General features: G+C 34.8%; 1 protein-coding gene across 3 annotated transcripts in view; it reads left to right on the plus strand.

Moving 5' to 3' along the window:
- Positions 1 to 26,062, plus strand: part of LOC118269630 (homeotic protein antennapedia) — a 168,612-nt gene that overhangs the window by 79,646 nt on the left and 62,904 nt on the right. Inside the window, exon 1 of one of the 3 annotated variants that reach the window (XM_035584825.2) lies at positions 21,463 to 21,873. The exons of the other annotated variants lie outside the window; for them this stretch is intronic. The gene's annotated coding sequence lies outside the window, so the exon portion shown is untranslated. Of the gene's footprint in view, positions 1 to 21,462; positions 21,874 to 26,062 lie in introns of those variants that run through there. 3 annotated transcript variants of the gene reach the window in all.

The raw sequence follows: 26,062 nt of genomic DNA on the forward strand, positions 1-26,062 counted from the left end.
CGGTACACCCGGGTACGCCAGGGTATAAATCTGGCACATCCGGCCGGCTACCGCGCCGGTAGTGGCGACGATTATTCACCCAATATCGAGTTTTGGCTTCACTAGCTAGCTTTCTAATCTTCGCTTTCGTCGAACTGGATTTATGTCGGACGCCATAAACGTTTTATGTATTTTTAAGGCTCACACAACTCCAATTTCGTTTTCAGTTTCTCTTGGACCCCATGAAGTACATCACTGTATCATTTTCACGTGACGGCGTCCCTAATTCAGTGTGTCCATCCATTTGTTTCCATTACGACAACAAGAAAAAGTTCGTTTAATTTCTCGTACTTATCCTCTCCTCACTTTGTTAACATTTCGCTTAGTTACATTAGTAAGAAAGAAAATGCCGAGCAACTTTCGTAGCTGAGAAAACCTACCAAATTATGACGTAACTACTAAAAGCTTTGGCATCAACTTCTAGAGCACAGCCCTAAATCAATGTCCATACTCATTAGGGCGCGTTCGGGAATCCTCGGAGTAAACAACACGCTGCCCTTCGACTGTCGTTCGTCTAGACGTGACCTAACTCACCTAGCTTTGCCTTTTTTCCACCGGCCAAATCCCCGAATCACACACGGCTAATACGCGACCGTTTGTAATAAATCAACTCGCCATTTTTGTTTTCAACGCACCGATAACTCTTTTGTCATAGGGTGATGTAGTAGTAGGTAGGGGTCCGATGGAGTTATTTATATTGTCGTATTTTCCTTGGTAGAAGAAAATTTCCTTTCTGTTTGCTTCATGGGTCAGTGATCAGATTCGTTCGGCGGTGCCTGCTGCTGATGTCTGCGGTTAACAAGTATAAGGACGCAAGTGAAAATATACAAACATTGTCGCTGAATATCACAGACGCAACAAAGCATTGGACAACTTTTTACCAGATCATAATTTCCTTTGCCACAAGTCATACTAACATAATATTATCGCAGTTAAAAACTGCAATTAATCTATTAAATTAAAATTGTTGCTTATAGGAAATTACTGTATCATTAAGTTCAAACGCAATTTAAATTATATTTGCACTAGCAATGTATTATTAGCTCTAACGTTTATATGTTGATTGATTATCCAGTTTTATTGACTACATTCCATTTAAGATTGACTGGTTGGAGAGATAAAATCACACAGCGTACGTACTTATACAACCACAATAAAAAAGTGAGAGATTTAAAAATAGAACACATATTCCACAGTTTAATTTTGATAGTCTTTTGTCTGTAAAAAAGAATATGATATATTTTTTAAAGCGAGATATTTAAAAATAGAACACATATTCCACAGTTTAAATCTGATAGACTTTTTGTCTGTAAAAAAGAGTACAATATATTTTTTATCTTGTATCGATGAATTTAATTCAGCTCAAAATATTCGTTCGCAATTTTTAGTATCGTCCTTGTTCGCCGGCAGCGTTTACACCCCACGGCTCCTAGTTTGCAGGCTCGCTCCCTATAAGAGAAATAATTGTTTATTTTCGACAGCCACGCACTTAAGTCCACTGTGAACTAACGACCATGTACAGTGGTCGCCCTTTGAATCGTGATAAACTTGATTAGGTGAATTCTTGAATGTTGTTTTGTTTTAAATCTACAAACAAGTTTATCTTTTACATGAATCCACTATTTTTATGATTAGGATTGTGAATTTGAAGCTAAATAATAAAATTATGATATGATGTTTAAATATATATTATTATATGAGTGACTACCAAATGTATGTTTACCTATGTAAATACATATGACATACACATACTATGCAGCATCACAGCATCTGGAACATATCATCAAATTCACCATCTACATATACGTATGTAATATATTCACCATAGTATATACCCCTATTTACTTAAAACTGAGGCAGTCCTACGCCACTTGAATTAAAAACAAACACCCTCACAACTTCAAATGAAAAGAAAAAAAAAATACCAAACATTCCAGATTTAAAACAATCTTCCCGCTCAAATGAAATGCGTTTACATACCGAACGCAATCAACGACAATCCTAAACTTTTTGCACCCATAGCTAGTAGCGACTAGCGACATAAATAACAGGGACATAGCGGGAAGCATAGACTATACAATGGCAAATGTCGGTGCTCACTCGCGGCCATTGTAGCGTGGCACGGAGGCGTTACGAATCAATGGAGGGAATTATCGGCACTGCGACTGCTGTGGAGATGACGTACATGGAAAAATATGGGAGCAATCATCTTGTTAGGAGCCTAGAAAGATTGTATACTGCTTGTGTAGCTGCGATTTTGTCGTACTAGATATGTATATCTTGTATGCTTTGTAGTTTTTTATTTTATCCTTATCATCGCCAACTCTTTGAGGTCTACTTGATTAATTTAATTCTCTTCCACGGCTCGTCCCAAGACACAAAACAATATTTTCTTTTAATTGATTGAAATTCTTTGAACAATTCTATCATCAGGGTAATGCAGTGATCTGAAACAATCAATTTAATTGTTACTTTTTACAAATATGTATATTCATACATACACAGAAATGTATGCATAATATAGTTAGACCTTTTGAACTTCTTTGAATATCAGGTTAACCTTAATAATATTTGGCAAAGAGCAAACAAACAGACATACACATAACATTTCATATTACTCATGACATCTCCATAGTCAATCTTGTCCCAGATTAGTTCGTCCCACGCAGCGTATCGGTTGAAGAGGTAAATGAAATGCTATCCGGAGGGGAAAAGTTAAATTACTGAATTTGAGGGTCAAAGGAATAAGTCTTCCGTCGACTGACACGCCTATTGAGTCGTCTATTGATTTAAAATGTGTAGTTTTGTTTATTGCAGTGTTGTGCATATGAAGTTTACATGTACAAGAGTACCAAATTGAAATAGGGGGCAAATGTTCATGGAACATCGCCAATAACGGTTCTCTTTGCCCGATAAAAGCTTGATATCCAGTAATAAAAATAAATATAATATAGGATATTTTTTTAAATAATATCTAGACATTTATAAAGGCTAGACTTATAATATTTCTTTAGATTATATTAGTGAGGAAAAAACAGAAAACAAAATTTATCGGGTCAGTGGTTGCTTAGCAAAACTTTTGATGGGAATAATATTGGTTATTAGCTATCGTAGGTATTAATTAGATTCTGTAAAAAAGGAACAATATACCAATATAATTATCAAAAGAAAAAATGCGAAAAGAAATAGCGTCTGTCGATATTGACTGTGTAAATAAATAATCATCGTGTTTAAAACTCATTTCATGATGATTCACAATATGCCCAACAAAAACCACGTCTTTAAGCTCTTGGTTTGTGCAAATTCTTTTCACCCCTTGCCTATTCGATGAGCACTCAATACTAACATGCACAATCATAATACATACACAGTCTGCAAAGAAAACTTATCTTTATTGCTAGTTACTTAAGATACATTTTCATAATATTTGGCGTCTTTTTTCGGTTTTTCCACGCATAAGTGGTCAATTCTGAATTTATGGGAGCTTACTAATCTCTTGGGGTTTCCCTGCTCTAGTTCTAAATTGTACTGTATTGTTGTAGTAAGGGCGGAGTCAAAATAAATTCTCTCCCTGTCTCATTATACTAAGTAGAACATAAAACAACCGTTTTGTTTTTAAAATGAAGTTATCAAGTAATTGAAGCAATAAAATTCATGATATGAACATTCAAAATGAGACATTTGACAAATATACCACATTTACCCGAAACCTCGAAATTAGGGTAGGGTCGTAGTAATGACCCCGTTTACTGTTATCTATGGCGATCACTACCACAGACCCTAAATTGCCGCCAAATTTAAAAATTCGAACATCATAATCTAACTTCTTGAGGACGAATTAAAAAAAGGCCGGGTAACTTTTTTATCGAGTTCATTTATTTGATTTCGTGTTTTATTGGATAGCTGTTATAGTTCAAATTTGTTTGTGTTGTGACTCTGGGAATGGAAACATCTGCCGTTGTCTGGAAGCGGCTCGCGCGCATTTGAAATTTTGAAAAAGGCTCGACGCCAGAGCAACAGATGCGACATGGATTCCTAAAAGCAGATGTTTATTAAATACCCTCATAGATTAAAGTGGGGAGTGCTTTTGTTTTTTCATTTCTTACATTGGACAATATTGTGCCTTTAACTGGTTTGACCCTTTGTGGTGATATGCGGGTAAGATAACACGATAATTGGTTTCGTCGTCTTTTGTCCCGACGCACGATATGAAAATTGCTAATAATTGTGCTTTAATATTGCGAGTTGAATTATGTATATGCAGACATTTTTTGTATAATCGATTGGTACAAATAAGGGGTGTCAGATCTTGACTGGATTGTGAACAAAAAGTTGTTGTAAATGGATACAAAGGGTATTTGTAGTTGTAGAATTATTACAAATACAGGACTAACGGAATAAATACAGGATATATCGTCCAAGTGTATAATAGTTGTCGGTATGCAATAGCTGTATTACTTCGTGAATGTTAAACAACTTGGGAAACCGAGTAATTGCCAACAAAAAATGGATTAATAATTAATTAAAATATTATTTCTTATAATAGTTAATTAATACTCCGTCTAGTTTTTTATATCTGTACTTCTATTGTAAGTAATGGTTGCATGTGTTAGTCTTCTGGAGAACATTAAATTAAAAATTTTAAAACGCTGGTTTGGGTAGAAGCATATTATATTATGTTGACTCTCTCAAAACTTATTTACATTAGATCATTTTGTTTAGTACATAATTGTAAAAGCACATACCTACTGACCATGAATATCCTTATCCTAAATTTCATTCACAGCCAAAATTGATTAACTGCTGTACTCTGAGTCATTTAATGGTTACTTAACCCAGTCCTTAGCTATTGTTACTGAGGAATAGTACATATAAGCCACAACTTGGGCGACAGAGGACTCAGTGCGCAAGCACCTATGTATTTAAACTTTAGTAAGTCACAATCGCCGGCGACTGGTCGACCGACAGTTCGTAATGCCTCTAAGTAGTCATTAAATGTCTCCAAGTACGGCAGTAAGAGCGGTTGTGGGTACCTACCAAATTATGAATTAGTTCATAGGACGAAGGGAATAAGGGTGCCAGAAAAATAAATTATGAGAGCATCTCTCTCTTTAGTTAATACAAAAGACAATCAAAACACAATCCATATCAATGAACACCAGTTACAACAAAAAAAAAAGAAACATATCCAACAAGCAATTAATTCTCAAACAATCACACAGATTTCAATCAAAAATATTCGTTAGATTAACACAAAAACACAACACGTTATTTAAAACGTTATTCCCGTAACGAAGGTGAAATTTCACGGCCAATTTTTATATGATTCGAGGAAGTTGGCACTGGTTTAATCTAAAATACGGATTAACTGCTGTTTGACATGCAACTGCGTGGAATGGAAATAGATAAAAGTTTCGAAACTATTTTCATAGAAACGTCTACGGTATGGAGAAGGGGGAATTTTGGTGTGTCTATTAGAATATTTTGCGTAAATTTTATTAGGTAATGTGTTTTGGGTGATGTTTATGAAAATTGTGTCGTGAGGTTTGTTTACTTATAATGTTATCGTTATGAAATGTAAATGAGGCTTTTCTGTTTGTAAAAGCTGTAGTCAAACAGAAAATGTCTCTAGTACAACTGATAGATTGTGGTGATACTCCTCTTTCAAATTTCTTCGTATATTTTCTGATTTTTGTTGCGAGATCCAAGCCAAACGCCATGCCCTAGGAAAGCATGACCCTTTAACTATGTGCAAACATTATTGTTTGCAAGTGGAAACACCTACATGGACATTTTGTGTCTTCGAATGACGAATACTTTAATTTCCTCATAATACTAAGAAGTTCTGTACACAACTAAAGTTCCCACTGCGCATTTTTCGACTGCTATGACGTCATCTAACATGGCACGGTACACTTCAGTCCACACAAAAGAGGCCACGGGCGATTCCGGCCTCGCCCCACTACCTCGGATATAATATTTATGAGGGGTACATTTTCACTCTATAATTACGTATCGATTCGTCCGTACGAGTGACGCCCAAATATTATTCATGCGACCACTTCAATTACTAATATGTAGGTGGACAAGCCGTTATTTTTATTCAAAAATATAGGTACTATGTACTTGTTTTGATTGCTTAGTGTCAAAGCTTTGGTTAACGTGACTACAATAACTATCAAACACGTCCGAACTACACAACTGTTTTGTTAAAAAAATCTAATTTGTTACTAAGAAAACTGGCCAAAATCATATACACATGAAATCATTGTCATAAAAATATATATTACCATAATCCTAAATTATGTAATGACAAACGTCTTGACAAAATAAATAACAGCTTAGCATAATACTGATTTGTGATTCAATTAACCCTTGAAAACTAACCTCGTTCTAGTCTAAATCTATTTCAAGCACTTTCTGTTAACGTCATAAGTTTTTATACAACCTCATTTATTGTGACTTACATAAATGGGTTTAAGCCCTTATTTTGAAGCACAATAAGAATGATACATACATAGAGATACTGTAATCATATTCAAGTAAAAAACCCTAAAAAAGTAATCAAAATAAGTGGCCACTATTAATTACCACCTTTATTAATTAAACTGGCCGTTAGGAATTTGCGTGTGGCATGCCCCGGCCTAGTACGGACATTTTTGAATTAACTTCTATTTTCATACAAATGAGGTCGTATTACAAAAAGTGCTACCAATAAAAGATCAATTCACAAAGATAATAAGCAAAAGTGAAAACGTACACGTGATCGTGGAGTCCCGTTGGCATCGTACCTGTTGCAGTCTTATTTACGACCCAAAACAAACGCTTTATCTCGCCCCGTCCATATAATGCGACCATAAAACGCTCCACACCGATCCATTTACGACTTCTTGCATAACACCCTTTTGTTTATAAACAAAAAGATTTCAAGGTCCATGCTACCTTGCGATTTTAAAGTCGCAATTGAATTTAGTGACCGTTTTTCGGCCGTCCGGTGAACTTGGTCGTCGCGCGTCGTGACGGGAGTCGAAGCTGCAATTTTCGTTTTATTAAAATGATAAAACCGATTAAAATTCAGTGGACATACACGTCATTACCAGCTGATCGATATATTGCGGTATTTAAATTGTGGTAGTGGAGTCATAAACTCGGAGTGGGTTGTAAATAAACAATAAATTATGTAACGTATCGCTTAGGGCCGATAACCTGCGATGCGATTCCTTTTCATATCTATTTGAGTTTACGAGGCTTATTATGTTTACGATCCGCGAAGTGATAAACGAAGATGAATTAATTTGACGTACGCATTAATTAATTGTGTAAGTTTTATGAGTGGTGTTGATGGATGCTCCAAACAATGTTGCTGCTATGATATATCGATTCAAAGGTAACAATTAAAATTTCTCGTGTAGTAAAATTGTTAATTAGTTTTATTATTACTCCCTCCCAGATAGATCGCCTGCAACAAACGATTTCAATTGTTTCTGTGCCAATTAGAAGCTAATGTAATATGTAATAGGCAATTAATTGATGATGAAAAATAAATAAATAAAACTGTAGTTTTTTAATAAATAACTGAATTTATTATAAAGCAATCCTTAGTAGTGTTTTTTGTTATTATTTATTAAAACCAACTAGTAGTAAAATAATTAGTTTTAGATTCGTAAAAAGAAATAATTTTAAACAAAGAATAAAACGCGAACTCTTAATTTACAAAATGAAACACGACAGTATCCAATCACGTGCTAAACACGAAGTATAAGTAAAAAAATAGACAAAAAATTATTCGAATACGGGGAATGGCGGCCGAAACGCATAGGGAGGGGAGAGCGGGGCGGAGCGGGCACAAAAAACTAATAATAACAGCGTGTGTCACCCCATCACTGAAGTGTGGTGTTCCATTCCTGCCCGCGTCACCCAACGTCACTCGTGTGAACTCTGTGTGCCATTTTGGATCGAGACGCTTTTGGTACCAAGTTTAATAATAGCACAATACGTATTTGCATCTACTCAAGTATTGCGAACAATCTGTCTTTTAAACGTCTCCTAATTAAATATTTCACTTTAACAAGAGATAATTGTTTATTTTGTCGCTGCTAAACTTTTTGTTTAATTGGATAAGTTTTACGCATTTTGACTTTGTATACTTACCTAGAGTTAAAATGAGGAAAATCCGGTTCAAAATCTCGTTTTAGTTTTAAAATGAACCAAATTTTTAAATGTCTCAAATATAGTCTACACCGACGCCGATTTTGACCACAAAATTAATTGATTGCGGTATTTTGGCTGGTAAATTGCAATATGTGCTCATTAGAAACATTTTAAAATGCTTTAATACTCCACTATTATAATACTTATGTAGAAACTCAGCCAGTGACCATCATAGTACCTACCTATAATAGTCTAATATTACCTATGCAAGTATTGTACAGAATTCCAATACAACAATTCTAGATAATTTTCGTCCAATACTAAAATGATCCCCAATTTAGATTTTAGACTACACAGCACACATTTTTCTCACCGGATTTAAATCTCCGTTCACCTATGATTACGAGGGCGAAACTAATCCAACGTGTAATCTTCCGTAATTATAACATGGTTGGGCTAGTGTAAGTCACGAGTCCTGTTATCTAGACATGAGGCGAGACTTTTAAAACTTTGCCCCTATGTATATGTTCAGATATGTATAGAGATACCGTGGCCGGAATCTGATTATCATCGCGGACGAAGTAAAGTTGCGGGCACATCGGTAGTTGCTTAGAGTTTTTGATAAGAAGGACTTGAATGTTGGGATGATGTAGTCTGTTCTTGAAGTCAAAGGCTAGTTCTTTTTTCTCAAAATATGCGTACACATTTTCTTATTTTCTTTTTGTGACGTTAAAGGTCTTTTTAACCCTTAAAAATTATGTGTACTACGTGTAATAATAGGTACCTACACATTTAATTTTGTCATCATACAGTAAAAAAAACAGCAAATTCTTTCTTAAAAAAAAATACTTTGCCCTACACTAGGATTTATACTGTTTTATAGATTTTAAGCATTATTAAACTTTTTAGTGATAATGAAGCCGATATCATTCATCGCTTAAACTTGAAATAAAAACTACTTGATTAAATTATATATTTTTTTCTATTTGGTAGATATGTATAAGTGTTTTATTTATGGAGCAAACATACTTAATAACATCCAAAAACAATATCAGTAACAAAACTCACAAAATCAACTCGTAGCACATTCGTAGTCCGTAGCCACCGTTGTGTCCCCAGCCTAACATTGAGACCGTGAGCAGAAACCGGCTGATAATCCGGGATGTAAACACGCGAAACACGATCGCCTCCCGAAGCCCGCCACCGTTGCTAACTACGTCAAATAATACACTAAAATATTTATTTATTTACTTATCTAGCTGAAGCATTTTGCTCTAATAAACTGAAGAGGCTCGTTCTTGTAAATTGATATGATCACTTTCTTCATAAAAAATATAACTTGTATTAAGAAACTTTAAACTTCAGTTTACCTACATTAAACTTATTTTGAATAGTCCATTTCAAATATATATTTTTACTAATCTAATTTAATAATTTATTTCACTTATATTTGACCATTGATTATTATTGAACACAGTTCCATTTCTTCATATTTTAAAGATCAGATTAATAGAGTATACTTCAATATCATCAAGATTTTTATCTTTTATAATATCATGTTTTGACGGAGACAGTTTTAAAATCAATTAGCAGTAATTTTATCTTACCAATTTATTAGCATGATATGAATTTAATTATTTGATCGACGATCGGTCAATACACGGAATTATAAGAGTTATGGTCAATTTACTTGACCTATCATAATGCATATTCATGCCAAAATTTTAATAATTTAAACGAAATTTTATTTTAGTGCAGAAGGAAAACTGTTAAGTTCTTAAAAAATAATTTAATAAGTTCTTAATTATAGAGGTTCGAGTAGTCGAACTTTAATTGATAATAAATAGTGTGTACAGAACTTATCAACGAAACATATAAAAAAAGCAAAATGATTGATAAATATTGAATATACTACTCTTAAACAAAATAAAAAAAAAACGGTCTATTTCAAAAATACCGTTCGATTTGACAAAAGAAACAATGCAAAACGCTAAATTAAATTCAAATATCGAAAGAGGAAGTTGCCGCGCCGCCCTCGCGTCTCTGCGAGATTTATTATATTTGTCCTGCGCTTATTTCATTATTGCCAGTCGCGCGATTCCGAACAAGCCCGTTGAAATTTTAGGAATAGTTTACAATGTCAATGATCTCTGATAGTCACGAAAATGCGGATAATTTGGCATTGTTCCTTATTTAAAACTATTGGCAATTCCCAAAATATGTTTTGTTAATTGTTGTATTTTTGTTTCAGGTAAATATTCAGTCTGCAAAAGTCACATTTACCCCCAGCAGTTATTAATAGGTATAATATGTTTGATAAACCACATATTATTTTATAAGCTTTTAAAATTATGGAGAATAAAAGGCGTTAAATTATAAAAGAGGGCTCGAAGAGTTAATGGATTGAACATTTCAAAACAAGAATAACTTGAGAGGGTTAAAACGTTGTGTAAATAGAATGAAAATCGTTTTCTAACTGAACAGCAAAAGAGCGTAAAAACTTTTTGATGGGCTTCCACTGAGTCTACAGTATATTTAAAACGTTGCAACAACTTATTGAAAAATATATTTTTATGTGTTCATTTTTGTAGCCAAAATTCTGTTTTTAATTATATTATCAAGTCAGTTGAAAAGTAGTAAAATACTGAAATCAAACTTCGTTAAAATGTTCGTAAAATTTCGCTTATACAATCACTTATGAATAGAAGCGTTCAATGGATATCTGTCTCGTTCACACTTGGGAATAACCTTATCAATCTAACACGAATCGAACAATAGCGTCGCATGTTTGATTTATACAGTCGCTTAGTAGGAACATTACGGATAATTATAGTGCGACTAACTGATTTTAACGCTTGAAAACAATGAATATTTTAAAATGTGATTTATTTTTATGAAGACATTTTTAATGTATAGTTTCTATAAATTGTACATGAAAATAAATGAGATAACAGTACAATTTAATTTATAAATTTTCAAATATTTTAATGTTTATTATTTATACTGTTGAAAGAAACGACAAAATTTTGTACTTGTAAAAATAATGAAAAATTAAAATAAGATAGCGTCTACACAGCTACTTAGAATTTAGTTGATAGCACTAATTCCAAACGTGGCAGGCCGACCTTTAAAAAGGCAATTTCAAATTGCGAACTGTCAATTGGAGCGTTCACGACAAATCCCAAGAGGTCTCGTTCGAAGTACACCTCCACAAAAGCCGAACAGAAGTAGGAGCTCAGCTCACGAGGTTTTCAAGGGTGGTGGCTGCTTTCGGCGGGAAAGCAGAGGCTTGAAGCCGGGCTGGGGGTGGGCGAGGGTGGTAGGGGGGCGTGATGGCTCGTATTGATTTAGTGCCGTCGTCGACGGAGCTATGTACTGCTAGCTAGGTAAGTATCGCTCGATGTCGCTTGATGCGCTTTCTTTGAGCTGTGAATGGATGAGCGTTGGGCGCGAACATAAATGATGGCCTGAAGTTCGAGTATTAGAGTTGTGTGCTGCATAAAATTGTGATTTTTATTTCACTTGTGTTTTGAGTTATTCGAAGAAAATATTCGTTATTAGCCTCGTTTGATTTCAAACAATTTTATCGCAGTTTGAGCTACTAGCTACCCTTTGTTTTATTTTAATTTACTGAAATAGTACAAACTCTTTTAACACAGGAGTAAAATATTTTATCTATTAGGTATTTAGGAAGAATCTCAGTATCAAATTGTTACTCTATTAGGGTTAACTTACATCAAAATAACACAAAATCATTTCCATCAAAATCAGAAAGCAGACCCAAACCAAAATCCTAGTGGAATACAATCTAGCAATTTTCCGGTGCAGTCAATGTAAAAGCGCTTTTCGCTGCTGCAGCGCTGTTTACCCCTGGGACCGCCAGCGTCGAAGATTTAAATGGATATTTAACTTTAGTCTCAAGGAACCTAAAGTCTATTGCCTTCGCCCTCCAAGTCTGAGGTTTTTTTTATTCAGAGAAAAACTTGCGAAGCTCCTAGCAAATGGTTTTAAATAGTCCAGATACAGCGTTTTAAAACTTTTGTAATGGTCTGTTTATTTGAGTTTGTACGTTTTGTTTTTATCTCGAGAAGACAGTATAGGTTTGGAATGGCAATGTTGTAGAAAAAATTGTATTGCTTTTTGACTCAGCATATATGACCTTGAGTGTGCCGTTTTATGAAGTCAGTCAACTCCCATTCATCTTATTGTATTCGATAGAGCACAAATTGGGATTCCATACGATTGACTTACGGATTTTATTGTTGCTATTCATACTGTTTTTATAAGGAGGATCCATTATGAAGTTTGCATTTAACGAATAATGGTCAAGAATATTAATTTTTTTAGAACATGGTTACGAGATTTAACTAATTGCAATATGGTAGAGACTGTTAGCTTCGTAAGTACTTGTCTTACACAGCTAGAAAGCATACAGACTCAACTGCAACAAGATGTGTAATTTAAAGATTATGTTATATCTACACTTAGTGAGGCGTAAAACTGCATGTATGATTTAAAGACTGTACAGTAGTGTTTCACGAGAAAACTTATATGTAGGAAAGTATTACGTTTAGGTAATACTTTCCTACATATAGTGGATAAATGAATTTTTTACTTTATAGTGGATAAATGAATTTTCCAGTGACCATTCTGTTACTCTGAAAACTATCTATTAGGTTATTAAAAATTAGAATAAAGATCTAACCTAAGTCAAGTACCAATCTGCTCTTCTATTTTTCTATTGTTTAGGTACGGTACTCATAATGTTGTGAATTTATAAACTAACCCAGTTCGCGATTTTCGAACTGAAGATATTTTAAATAAATGTATGAAATTCCATCAGAAGCTATCACTGCCACTTCAATCTCTTAGCAATTTGGTTGTAAAAACTCAATCACAATATACTAAATGGACAGTTGTTAGTGATAGTAAAAAAACTGCTCAACGAATTTGTACAGAGTAACATGAACACAGAGATTTGGTCTCGATTTAATGTTTTGGCGTAGGTACTAAGTATATTCGACCATCACACTAATATTATAAATTAATGTGAAAGTCTGTGGTTGGATGTTTGTCCGCCAATCACACTGAAAGTACTGAACGGATTTTGATAATATTTGGTATTCAGGCCAGTTATTCTGCGAAGCTGAATGGAGCCGCTGGCAGAAGCTAGTGATGTAATAAAAATATTGTAGTGTAATTAAATTAATTACTCCGTGTTTATAATACACCAAAAGAAATATAAATGGACATCAAACATTTATTTTTTACCGCAGTCTCTGTCCACTACTAATCTGTGTCAACATAAAGAATTTTATGGTTGTTGCTGCGTTACCCGCGCCTACACTTTACACCCGGTTTTGGGTACGCTTCCTACTTATTTTAATTACCATTTTAATTGCTATACAACCACAGATAACGATCATTTCGTTACAAGCACTATTGTTTGAATACGTTCGCACAACAACAAAAAAAAATACGTTCCCAAAAATATGTTAAAAGTACATAAAAAACGAATAGTAACAAAGTTTTGACGCCTAAACGTGATGTTATTCAGAAGTTAGAACTTTATATACGCTTACTTTAGACAGTTGGTATTTGCAATTCACAGACAGAAGTCGCTCTGCAGGTAGGACTTTAGAGTTATCTTTTATTTATAACTACGCAAAGAATCCCTCTCGAATCTAACCATGAGACGTCGAGGGGATCTCGCCTTTGAAATCATGGGTGAGAAAAAATTGCTGGATAATAATTGAATGGATGCATGATGATCATGGTCAATTTCTGCACAAATATTTTGTATTAGGTCGTCTACTATAACTTTTTGATAATACAAACGAACCTATATACAATTACACATCCCTCATTCAAAATAATCCTTTGACATATACTGACAATGAATTTGCAATAACTTGAAGAAGACGAATGATTATAAAAGAACCAATATCACCAATATTAATGAACCTAGAACCTCATTTTCGACAGAAGCGCTTGCGGCAACTAAATGAAACTGTATGTCAACACTTCAGAGTAAAAAACAGTCCCAAATTGTAGTAGGGGTCCTACAACTCCGGAAACCAGCGGGTGTGCTCTCTCATAATTATATTCACGTCTGATATTTTTGAACTTTCACGTGAGCGCTTTATTTCGGCGCTCTTTTTTCTAAACTCCGTGATTTACGTCAGTTGACTTCGGATTCTGTGGATGTCGAGCGTCGAAAGCTTTATGCGAGACCAAAATTTATATTGTTTTAAACGATCCCTACGTATGTTATCTATAATTCAAGTAGCGATGAAATATAAGGTGATGAATTTGCTAATGAAGATTCTCTAGGGAAATAGTGTATTTTTCATTTTAAAATAGTATGTAAATTATTTTTCGGCGATGATTTATCATTGTATCATCAAGATAAGGCTAGTAGAATCGCAGTTTAATTTTGTTTCGGCTATAATGTATTTAAATGACGTAAAACTGTTATCACTTTTGGATCAATCTCATGATTTATTTGCTAAATTAATAATCAAAACACTTAGAGCTACTGTACAAAGAAAAAACAATTAGTTACCACAGAGTGTTACAATAAAAGCGTGCCCACTCCTCTTTCCTGTTAGTTTTCGCTCCCTTGCACTTTTCCGGACCAAAAGGAACAAAAGATTTACGTTGGCCACGTCTGGGCCTTTCTCTAAGACTACTTTTGTTTGTAGGTAGGTATCCACTTTAAGTACTTTAATGCGCAAGGTGAGATGTTTAAGATGTATTTTGTGAAAATAAATCTTGTTTGGTTTTGTTTTGTTTAAGGAAATTATCAGCTTTGAGAAATTTGAAAATGTGAAATAGAAAATTATATTGCGAGTGATTTTTCAAGAAAGTAGGTACTCTTCTGAACGATGTTGAAACATCACGTCAAGGAATAATGTTGATTTCTTTTTAACCACAATACTGATTATAACACAATGGACTGCGTGATTTATTATGATATAGGTACAATGCCATATCTATCAAAGTACTACCTATCTAAGTACACCTACCAAACAAACAAACACTGCTGATCTCAGAGCTCGAAGGCATTATTGAATAACGAAAGTAATTCATCTTTTCAAGTTTTCCTCCAAGTGAAAACAGAGTTAATTATGATTTATTAAATCTATTTCCATTTCTACAAAGCTGAATCACACCCAACAATGAGTTAATAATCCAATTAAATTTCCTTCGACTTCTGTGTCCTGGGCCATGTTTCAAATTCAAATAAATCACCAACTTGAACTCGTCCGACGGAAATAGCACTCCGTCCGTCCATAAATCCAAGTCTATTTAAGCAATCTCAAACGAAAAATCTGAAATAAGCCGCATAACATGTCACCTAGCACATAACTTTTTCAATTCAAAAAAAGATAAAACAAAAGAAACTTGTTTTTTAGAAATTTATCGCAGTTGTTCCAATTAAAAAATATTCGGGCTATATATTTTAAAGACCTTTCTACCGTTCAACACGTTATGTTATAAAAAGATTGCATGTAATGATAATACAGTCTATATAAAACTTAAATTCTGGCTGTTTCATAATGATCTAGTCTCATTTGTCAGAAGAAAAAAAAAGACAGACATGTCAAATAAACGTCAAAGTGACGTTCCGTTAATCAATACTGTCAATTCAAATTAGGAATGTTAACGTAATAACTGGTTACAAAATAGACATTTTACAGCAACAATAATTAATTTTTCGTGATTATCGTGCACACAATCAATGCGAACGTTCGCGCGCGATACGCATCGAGTTAAAATAATTAATGCAAATTTATGAAACGCGCGGGATTCGGAACGCACCGGCGCCATCGGCTAGACTTGTTGCTATGTTCTAGTTATTTTAAGAAGCTGGTTATACTATTTGGCAGTGAGGTTGAAGATACTGTAACTGGTCTTGTATTTGTTATAAATGTGGTTACTCTTGAAAATCGATGCTTGTTCTCTAAGAAAATGTAGAGCATGAGTCGTTATGGTGTAATGCTTCATGCTAAGCTTTAATCTATTAGAATGTAAGCCATTGACTGTTATTTAAGTGCATAATATAATATAACACTTGAAAATTTAAACCATCAAAATGATGGAATTTAAACTAATCACATGTGCATTGCCAAGCCAACACAAAGACAGACTGTCACTAAAACACACAACATGCATGTAAAAATATTTTCGTAAATATCTTTAATCGTGTTGTAGCAAGCGTGGGAACTACTTAATTAATTGCAATGCTAATGAAATAAACCTGTATTTTTTATTATATCTCAAAATCTATGAATACATTTCAAGGCTTTCTTATGTTATTTATACATCCTGAATTTTAATAGTTTCTATCGCAACAAATTGGTTAACGATATACTAATTAGTACGGTTACCCATATGAAGTGAAATGTTACGTCACCCCCTGTATATTCGACCAATTAGAAGAAATTGTTACGTAATACTAAACTTGATGTTGTTAACATTAGATTATTTTAAAACATTACAAAATATCAAGCGATAACTTGCTCAAAAGAGTAGGTTGAAGTTCAGTTCTACATTTAAGTACAGTATACCTATTTTTTGTTAAACTAATAATCATAGTAGAGTTACACTGCCAAATCTAATGACTTTGAACAATATCATTTGACATCAAATAATCCTTACGCGAATAGAACCTTTATTCCATCACAATAAAGCCCATAAAATAATTATGTAATCGACGCTGACGTCTTACCAACTTATTAAAACTGACTGCTTCATTAATGTATCAATACGTCTTTACTTATCTTAAACTTGAGTGTTTTTCATCTACCAATAATTAGTCACCATAAAGCCTTCGATACATATTAATCGCGTCAATCCGGTTGTAATTCATACCAGCGTACGTACTTAGCAGTATATTGATAAACCGGCATTAACACTGCAACTCCAATATCGATGTGGTTACACTGTGGCATCATGGTACCACTTGGCAAATAGTGATGTGCATGAATCAAACACCTTTTTATTTTTGTCGGCTAATATTTTCTCTCACTTATAATCCGTCAATAATTATACATATTACATGCGAAGTACTTATTATTTAAACAAGTTTGTAATAAAATTCGAAAAGAAAAATAAATAAATTCCACTTACGAACGTAGTTATTAAATGTAAATAATGATGTAATTACCTCGAATACATTTAAACGAGGATTAGTAGTGTGATGAATTTATTAAACTTAATAAGTACGAGTATTATAAGAAGCCCGCAAGGTTAAACTCATAATAAGATGGCTATTAAGTAATTTATCACGATCACTAAATAAACTGCTTTGGACAAAATATTTGCACATATAAATTAAATTCCAGAAGCAACGCCTACATAAATGATTATGGAACTTTAAACGAACGGGGTAAACACTAATAACACGTACTTTCATTTCATTATATGAGTATAAGACCACCTTGTAACGATTTAAGTATTCATTATCGATAAAGAATCGAGCACGTTCCTCGATAAAGTATCGATGTTCTGTATAAAAATCGTCGGCGGCACCTATTTAATCATGTCGGCTGGTCGGGTGTGCACCTGCTTGCATACATATTCATTAGCTCGATATCGGTACGCAGTCACTATCAATGACGGTTTTCGCAACACTACGCTGTGATAAAAAATACGTTTTGGAAATCGAATTCGATTGTTTAATTTAAAAACACGTGTTCGAATGTCGTGTTTTGTATTTGAATCGTTTGTCTGAAATAAGCGAGAAGTAAAGCTACGTTTAGACTGGAACAGGGTTGGTGACATAAGTCGGGGACCTCGTTTGTTTTGTTCATATTTGTGCGAAGTTTTGCAAGCTTAAGATTCTGGTGTAGAATTTCCGTATCTAGAAATGTGGTGTGGCTTTTATTATTACTGTAAAGTGTAAAGATACTTCTTTGATGGTTAATACTATAGACGTCCTAAGCTATAAATTCTTCAGGTAATCATTTACTGTGATTGGAATTTGTTCTGTCTTGCTTTTTGTCTCCTCACAAGAAAGTGTGTACATCAACAGTCATCGGTCCGACGACTAATAAGGCCAGGCTATGTGAACTATGTGTTTATCTAAAATAGTAATTGTATGCGGAAGAACAGTAGTACACAATTTGGTCGTGTAACAGTACAAGTAAATATAGACGTCTGCAAATAATTAGTTATTTCTGCACTATTAACAACGCATGGAGCGGTCATTAAGTCCAATTTAATTTAATTATTATCTACTTATAAATTAGTGTGTGAGAGTGTGAGCGCTATTGAATTACATACTGCGTACTAAGATCTCTTACGGTGTAATGACTTGGAATTTGAGATATCAGGAGCACATTAATATTCATGTAGGTTGTACGGTATCGTCTCGAGCTCGTCGACTTGTTGGTTGGGAGTTCTCCAAAACCTTTTCAGGTGCATCCAATTGTAGTCATGCTGCTGCGAATACAAAGCCAATGTAACTATTTTGCATAAGTTCACGGTTCAGCTGTAGTTGTCGAAGTATAGATTGCATAAAAATGTTTAACTGCACAAAACTAGGGCAATAAAATCCCAAACCATAATATCGCATTACGGCTAACCAGTACCTCAACGGCCCCTCAATGGAAGGAAAAAATTCTAATTTGCAAAAAGCTTTTTAGCTACTCAAAGACGACGTTATCACGCGATGATATCGATCAGTTTCGCCGTCCGTATTTTTCCCGGTTTAACGAGCGTTTTCTAATCAAAACGAACAATGCTATCATGCAAACAACACCAATTAGAATTGTTACATAGGAACGCCAAAGAAAAATGCAAAGAGGAGACGAATTCAATTTAAAATGAGATCCGTCTGCGTTCCGCTTGGTCCCGCGTCGATCGGGGCGAAATTGAAAAAGAAAAAAATCCGAGAGTGGAATAAATAAAAATAGAGATCCCGCTACAGCGCAAGTCTCCGTTGAAATGAAAATAAAACAGCAAAAAGCTTTTTGTGGACGAAATAAATTAAAAAGTGTGTCGCGATTTTGTGAGCGCACCGGCCGCCATGCCGCCCGGCCTCACTGTCTATGACTATCATACTCGTACTGGAAATGTTTAATGTGTTTTCGAATCCGTTTTGATAGTCAGACTTTTTACGAATATTGTTTTAAACCAATACCTGCCCGAATTTCTTTTCTTTTTGTTACTAAAGTCTAAACTTGTCTTGTACAATTCATCAAGCTTATAATAGCATTTAATCTTAACAAAACATTATTTAAATAGTCTTAAAACTTTAATGATCTAAAAGAAAAATAGCACATGTGACCAAATTAATTCGAGTCAAGAATTTACTCTATTTTTCGAGCAAATCTAATACATCACGCTAGCTGCAATTAATTATTACAGGTGTAGTCGTTAACTTCGCTCGACGTTTTTACGACTGGCGTCGACATTAGTTTTCATAGTTTCACAATCGTTATGACGTCACTATTTCGTTCGCGGCATTGTGTTGCGGTTCGATGACGGACGCTTGTCAAGCGAGATGCGGACGAACGTATGTTGTCAGTACCCTGTAAATACAGCCAAGATATTGGTTATTTATGGGTTTGATTGATTGCTGAAACAATCGTCATGCCACGTTTGTTAGCTGTCGACAGAAAGAGATCGTCACACATTTCTCTATGTGGGCACACTTTTAAAATGTTTCGTGTTCATGACACCTATTTTGAACCTCATAATAATGCACAGCTACAGTTTTATTTGTTATCTAATGCAGAACTGCAGAATCATCTAGATATTTTTAAGACATTGTCTAGTAGTAAATACTACTACCACTTAGGCATTTTAAAAATTCCAGCCACCACTTAAACGAGTCATTAATCAAATATATTTTTCCGAAGCATTAGCAACCCTAATATCTTAAAATTTTAATTCATCACATCCCTACTAAAAGTACGTCACCTATTTAATGCACCCAAGCTCGGCGGCATAACCATCGGGGGAAAGTTTTACCTAAAATTATATTTGTGGGTCGTCACGCTTTTCCGGGGGTGCAGCGAGGTGGGGGGCGAGGGGGCGATTAGAGGGGTCTTTTGTGAGCTCGCCGTAGGTGGCGGGCCACGGCCATATCTATAGTAAGCATTGATTGATGTTCGATTTATTAATTCATTTATTACTGATTTTTTTGGCTTTTCTGTTAAACTTTGCTGAACAAACTTCGTTTAATGATTGTAAAGGCTGTATGAAATAATTAATTAGTGTTAATAGCTCTATGAACATAATAGTTGGCCTTGAAAGTCCAATGTATTCAGGCTGTAATCCGCCTAATTGTTTTGCTCATCAAGTCGAACAATAACATTAGAATACAAACAGTCATTTTGAATCAGATATATTTTCAAAATGTTGAATCGTATTCACTGAAGTGATACTTTTGTTCCAAGATTTTCTTTCTTACAACTTTCCTGAATGAAGTTTCATAACAGCTACTATAATCCAATAAGATTTCATGAATCGTAACTACACGAAATTTATCTATAGCGCGGTATGTACTTATGCCCATTCCATGAGTTATTATAGTGACCAGACTATAGATACGGCACATTTCTAATCCGACCGGCACTTAAGTTGCGGGGGCAATCGGGTGTAATGCGCGTTTACAGCGTTTCTATAGTTTTCTGCTGTAAACTAAACATAAACGTTACGTGCCGACAAAACCTTCGGTCACCTTCTTAGCAAGCCTCGTAAATGTTTTACAAAATTGTAATAAAGTTAATGGCGCTCAACAAATACCTCATACCCGGCATTTATGTACGCAAATACATAAAACACGGAGCTCACTAACATATGTATATTATAGGTTGCTAACTTTACACTAATGAAACTTTCTATAGAAAGTATTCGTGTTCTTACACTACTGTAATTTAATTTAACAGCTGTAATTACCGAAATTGTAGCATTTCTATTAAGTACTACATAGTGTTTAGCTACCGTAAGTATCGTACGGTAATATGAAGCAGGAAATTAAGTATTAATTTTTACCAAGACTTTCGAGCTACCGTTTGAAACGGCATTCCTGAGTGACGCGCCAACTTCCCAACTTTAAATGGGGATCCCGTCAAGGTGGAAGAAAGTGGCTTACAAAGAAACCATTTACGGCAAGTTGGGGGCTATCCCGAGAAGAAAGTTTAGTAAGAATTTTTAATCAGCGGCGTGTGAGGCGCGGGGCCTGTGGGGCGGCGTCGCGGCGGCGGCGGCGCGGCAGTGCGCCGCGCGCGGCCGACGCGCCGCCCGCCCAGCCCACAGTCGCCAGTCGCCCGCCGCCATGCCGCCCCGCGCGACTCCGCGCTACCTCGCGATACACGCGACCACGCTCGCGCTATAAACTCGCGCGACTCCACGCACGAAACTGAATAAGTTCGACAAATCTTCCTCTTACCTGGACCACTACATAGACGGACGAGTGTCAAACAGTGATAGTTTCTTTCTTTTTTCTAGTACAAAATTGTATATCTTCTGTAGAGAGAAATATTAGTATTTTTTATTGTTAAAGTACAAAATAATGTAATATAGCGGCACCGTAGCGTCTATAGTTTACATACGAATAAAATACAGGGTCAGTTTTTGTATGAATTCAATGTGATTGTAGTTTAAGTCGCCGAGTCGAGATCGCTACTGTTCATACCGCTTTAGATTACCTACCGTGAGTAATTCTAGGTAAGTAACTGATGGTAATGATACGTCTGCTGCCCGTCTACATCTCATTAAGAGTCATCGTTTCTATCGCGATACGATCACTGTTACACTTTCCAGTCGGACCATAAATATTAAATTCGGCGTTATTACACATCTTAAGCGGTATAAATCAAGTTGTGGTACATAAATTCAAGTAATACACACGTACGTAGATAATTATAGCATAAAACTCAAATATTAATAACAAATTATTGACCAACAAATTACAAGCACGTAAGTATGAATTACACCGGATAATATCTTCGGATACGAGACGTCTAAACAGAACCAAAACAAACCATATTTCTCGTGCGATGTGGCAACTGATGGCCGGTGCAACGGTGGCTACATTCAAGCTTTGTAAATGCAAAAAGCATACGTATTCCGGTCTCGAAGACGACACCGCTATGATTTAAGCGCGCGGCAAACTCCTAAATCACGCTAGGTGGCAGAGGCGAGTGCCGACCGACACCACTCCGTTGCTCGCAATCCGCAAATTGTTTGTCCCAAGCCTAACAATTTAAATTTAGCACGAACAAATGCCGATCGTAAATCGAACGGCTTGTATGCAATTGTTTTGAATATAGCCACAAAACTTAGCATCGGACAATTGAGATGCAGTGTAGTCTCGTCGAAAGTTTGATTAATGCTTGCATACGACCAGCGGCTTGCGTTTGTTTTGCACTGAATATGTTGTAATATTAAAGTCTTTTAAAGGTCTTTAATACAAAATGTAGGTTGTGTTTAACTTAAAGAATCTCATGACAACAGTCGAAACATTATTGAGACGTTTCGAGGTAGTAAATAACTCTAGCAACACTTTTTTGAACAATAAACTTAAGATGTCAAATAACTTGACTTCGAACAAGGGAAAACTCGTACAAATTTGGGTTCTCACATACAGATTACTTAATTTGCAACTTAATGTTCTTATTAGTTCTGTTCTAAGCCCATGGGAATTTTTCCGTCAGAGAAAAAGAGTGCTTAAAAATTACCGCTTCATGTTTGGTACAAATAAACAATAAAGTTTAATTCCATACAAGTTAAGATAACGTATAAAATATGCGCGTTTTTAACTTGAAATGATCACACATGAAAAAATGGCAGTTGTTCTAAGATAATTTACGAGTGACAAAGAATTCAATGAATGTAAGTATTTCTATTTTTTATCGTTCGCATCTCAATAAATGTCTCGCATAGCTGTCGACAAGAAAAATATCTTTTTAAAAACCGCATTCTGTCACAAAGGCGCAAACGCAGTAGTTTAAAACAAATCCCCGTTTAAAAAAGTGTTTTTTATCAAAATCTTTTCGTTGGGACAACCACTAAATCATATTTTTCTGTTGTTCGGGACATCACAAAAGAAAAGAAACTAGACTAGTTTTTATCTTTTGGACGCGTGTCCCTAACGGTACACTACAATATTACGAAAGCGCCCAAAACTGTTTATAACAATGGTTCACGTGAATGCGTTTGCGCAAGACATTGCTATGTTTTTGTACACGATTTTTCGTGGATAGAGCAAAATGTAACGTGTTGGCATTTAAGAGCTATTGTTACGGGGGTGGTCGGTGAAAGCGAGAGCCATTGAAGCTTTGTTAAATATCACTTTACAATAATACCTTTGTTATAGTTCTTACCTTTAAATTAGAGCGAGATCTAACGTAAGCAAAGGTTGAGCAGAGCAGTATATTATTTTCGGTTCGCTCGAATGAAAAGCATTAAAAATGTGTACTAAGTAATAAATGTAATAAAGATTACTTACCTATAAATAGAAATAAGAATAGAGTTACATTAATAAATATAAACCTATATTTTTAGGTAGGTTGCCTCAAGGACCTACCTTAGGTCCAAGAATTGTAATATGTATAGAGCATGTACTTTTGGAATTAATATATTTTATTTTAACATCAACAACAAACATGTACTTATACTTTATATTTTGTGTAGTCAAGCTGACGTTAAGCAACTGATGCTGATGCCATGAGAACCCGCGGGCCGTGACCCCGTTACAAAAACTTTTATATTTATTTTCTAGTCCAATTTCCTTTCCGACCGTGTCTAAACTTCATAAATATAACGACTTCCATATTTCGTAACATTTCGAAATGGACACAGATTTTGTACGTTTTACGAAATTACGTTTGTCTGTATTTCTTATAGTAAAAGTGTTATGGCTGTTGATTGCTCCAGTTCTCGATTAAAGTAACTTTACAATACATTCAATTGATGTCTTGAGGCAAAATTAATCAATTTTCAAACTGAATTTTTGTGCGATATTTTAATTTAGTACTTACTTATATAATATTACCTTCACATAACCACTTTTAAAAATAAAATCATCACCACAACAAAGTCTACTGCCATTCGCGCCTGTGTTGTGATATAAATCATTCTCGAACCGAGTAATTAAAATACTGGTGTACGCCAGAATCAGGCATTTCGAATTTACGCGGCCAGCCTGTGTACGATGTAAAAACACGAAACAGATATTGTACGAGAGTGTCTGGATATGTGAAAATGGCGACAGAATTGCAATTGAAAATCGCTATCATTTTTTTCGTTCGACTCTGAAAAACCAATAATAGTGACTGTTAGCTCTTTTTTATTTGTAACACGTTTTCATAACGGTGCAGTTTAGAGTTTGATGGTTTAACTTGATCTCCTATATGTACTGATAATTATTCCTTTCGAACTTGTATGTTTAGGAATACATGTGTATAACTCATTAAAGCTTTAATTAAACTCCCCTTTACCATGTTTACCTTGGTAAATCATTCCTACTACGCCTTTAAAAAAACAAACTGTTCATTTAAATACATCCAACAACAATTTTAACAGCTTCATTTGTTCGCGTAATGAGCCGTCTACGCATGTTAATAAAAAACAAAAATGTTCTTGCAAATCAATAAGCGTTGAGAACGACTGTTATCTACTATACAAGCATAAAACAACCAATTACAAGGCTATAATCTCAATATGCCAATTAAGGTTAGTATTACGAGTGCATAAACGGTCGCCGGTTGAGCGCGGTAAGTGCGTCGTAAAGTAGGATTTAATAGCCCAGCTGACTACCGAGGGAATCCCGGCAGTGGAACAGCTTGTTTCAAGGACTTGAACAGTTTGTGGGACATTATCAATCAATATGATTTAGTTTGGGTTATTAAACAACATTTCCTAATGATTTTGGAAGATAAACGGCTTCTTTTTCATTGTGAAGCTCTCATTCATAATGCGAATTTGAATCTTGTTTTTTTTTATTTGTGGCTAACATTTTTGCATGATTCATAATAATGACTGAACATTTTTGTAGCCAAAATATTTTCAACCTTATTTAAAGTTACAGAGCTACAAAGTAATTAACAACGCCTACAAAGCACATAAGACATAAAATAATGAGCTTATAAAGTTTGTGTAAGCAGTTAGTTTGTCTTGTAATGATGTTATTTCTATGTAGACAACTTGGAATCCATCGCGTGACTGCAAACAGAAATTCTTACAGTGGGACACGCCAACTATTTTATGTATGTTATTTAGGATTCAAATGTATGTATGTTAGTAACTATCAAGACATTTATGAACATATTCATAAATGCTTAACCGTTTATTGTCGCCATAAATTCAGGGGTTATACTTTTGTTTTCTTAACTTGGTATTTTGACTAATTTTATTGAGACCATTACTTTTATTCGCAGCACATAACACATTTTTATGTCTGTTTAAGAAGTATTGAGTGTACAAAGTTAGCATGAAACCTTTGTGGCCTTTGATATGAGGTTATTAATATGGAAAAAGGTGCATTGAAGGTATTTCTTACAACGGTTAATCTATCGATAGCATTGAATGTAAATTTCAAAATGAATTAAAGAAATAAAGTTTTACGCGATTGTCATAATAACGTAGTTCACAATACTAATTTAAACACATCAGATCAACAGTGATCCCAAGAACGCCACGGACCTTTATTTTGGATTAACACGATCTCGAGGGACATCAAGTTAACTAGAGCCGTCCGAAAACCTACATTTACATAGACGCTTACTGTGACCCAAAATTGTTTGCCATTTAAACGCTCTCAAAGTTTATAAAACAAACAGAACTTGATGGTGACTTTGAAAAGTCAAAAGAAGATTATCGTTAATCCTTTAATCGTAGTATCAAGTAACCGATA

The sequence above is a fragment of the Spodoptera frugiperda genome, chromosome 30 (genome assembly GCF_023101765.2).
Source record: "Spodoptera frugiperda isolate SF20-4 chromosome 30, AGI-APGP_CSIRO_Sfru_2.0, whole genome shotgun sequence".
Taxonomy (NCBI): domain Eukaryota; kingdom Metazoa; phylum Arthropoda; class Insecta; order Lepidoptera; family Noctuidae; genus Spodoptera; species Spodoptera frugiperda.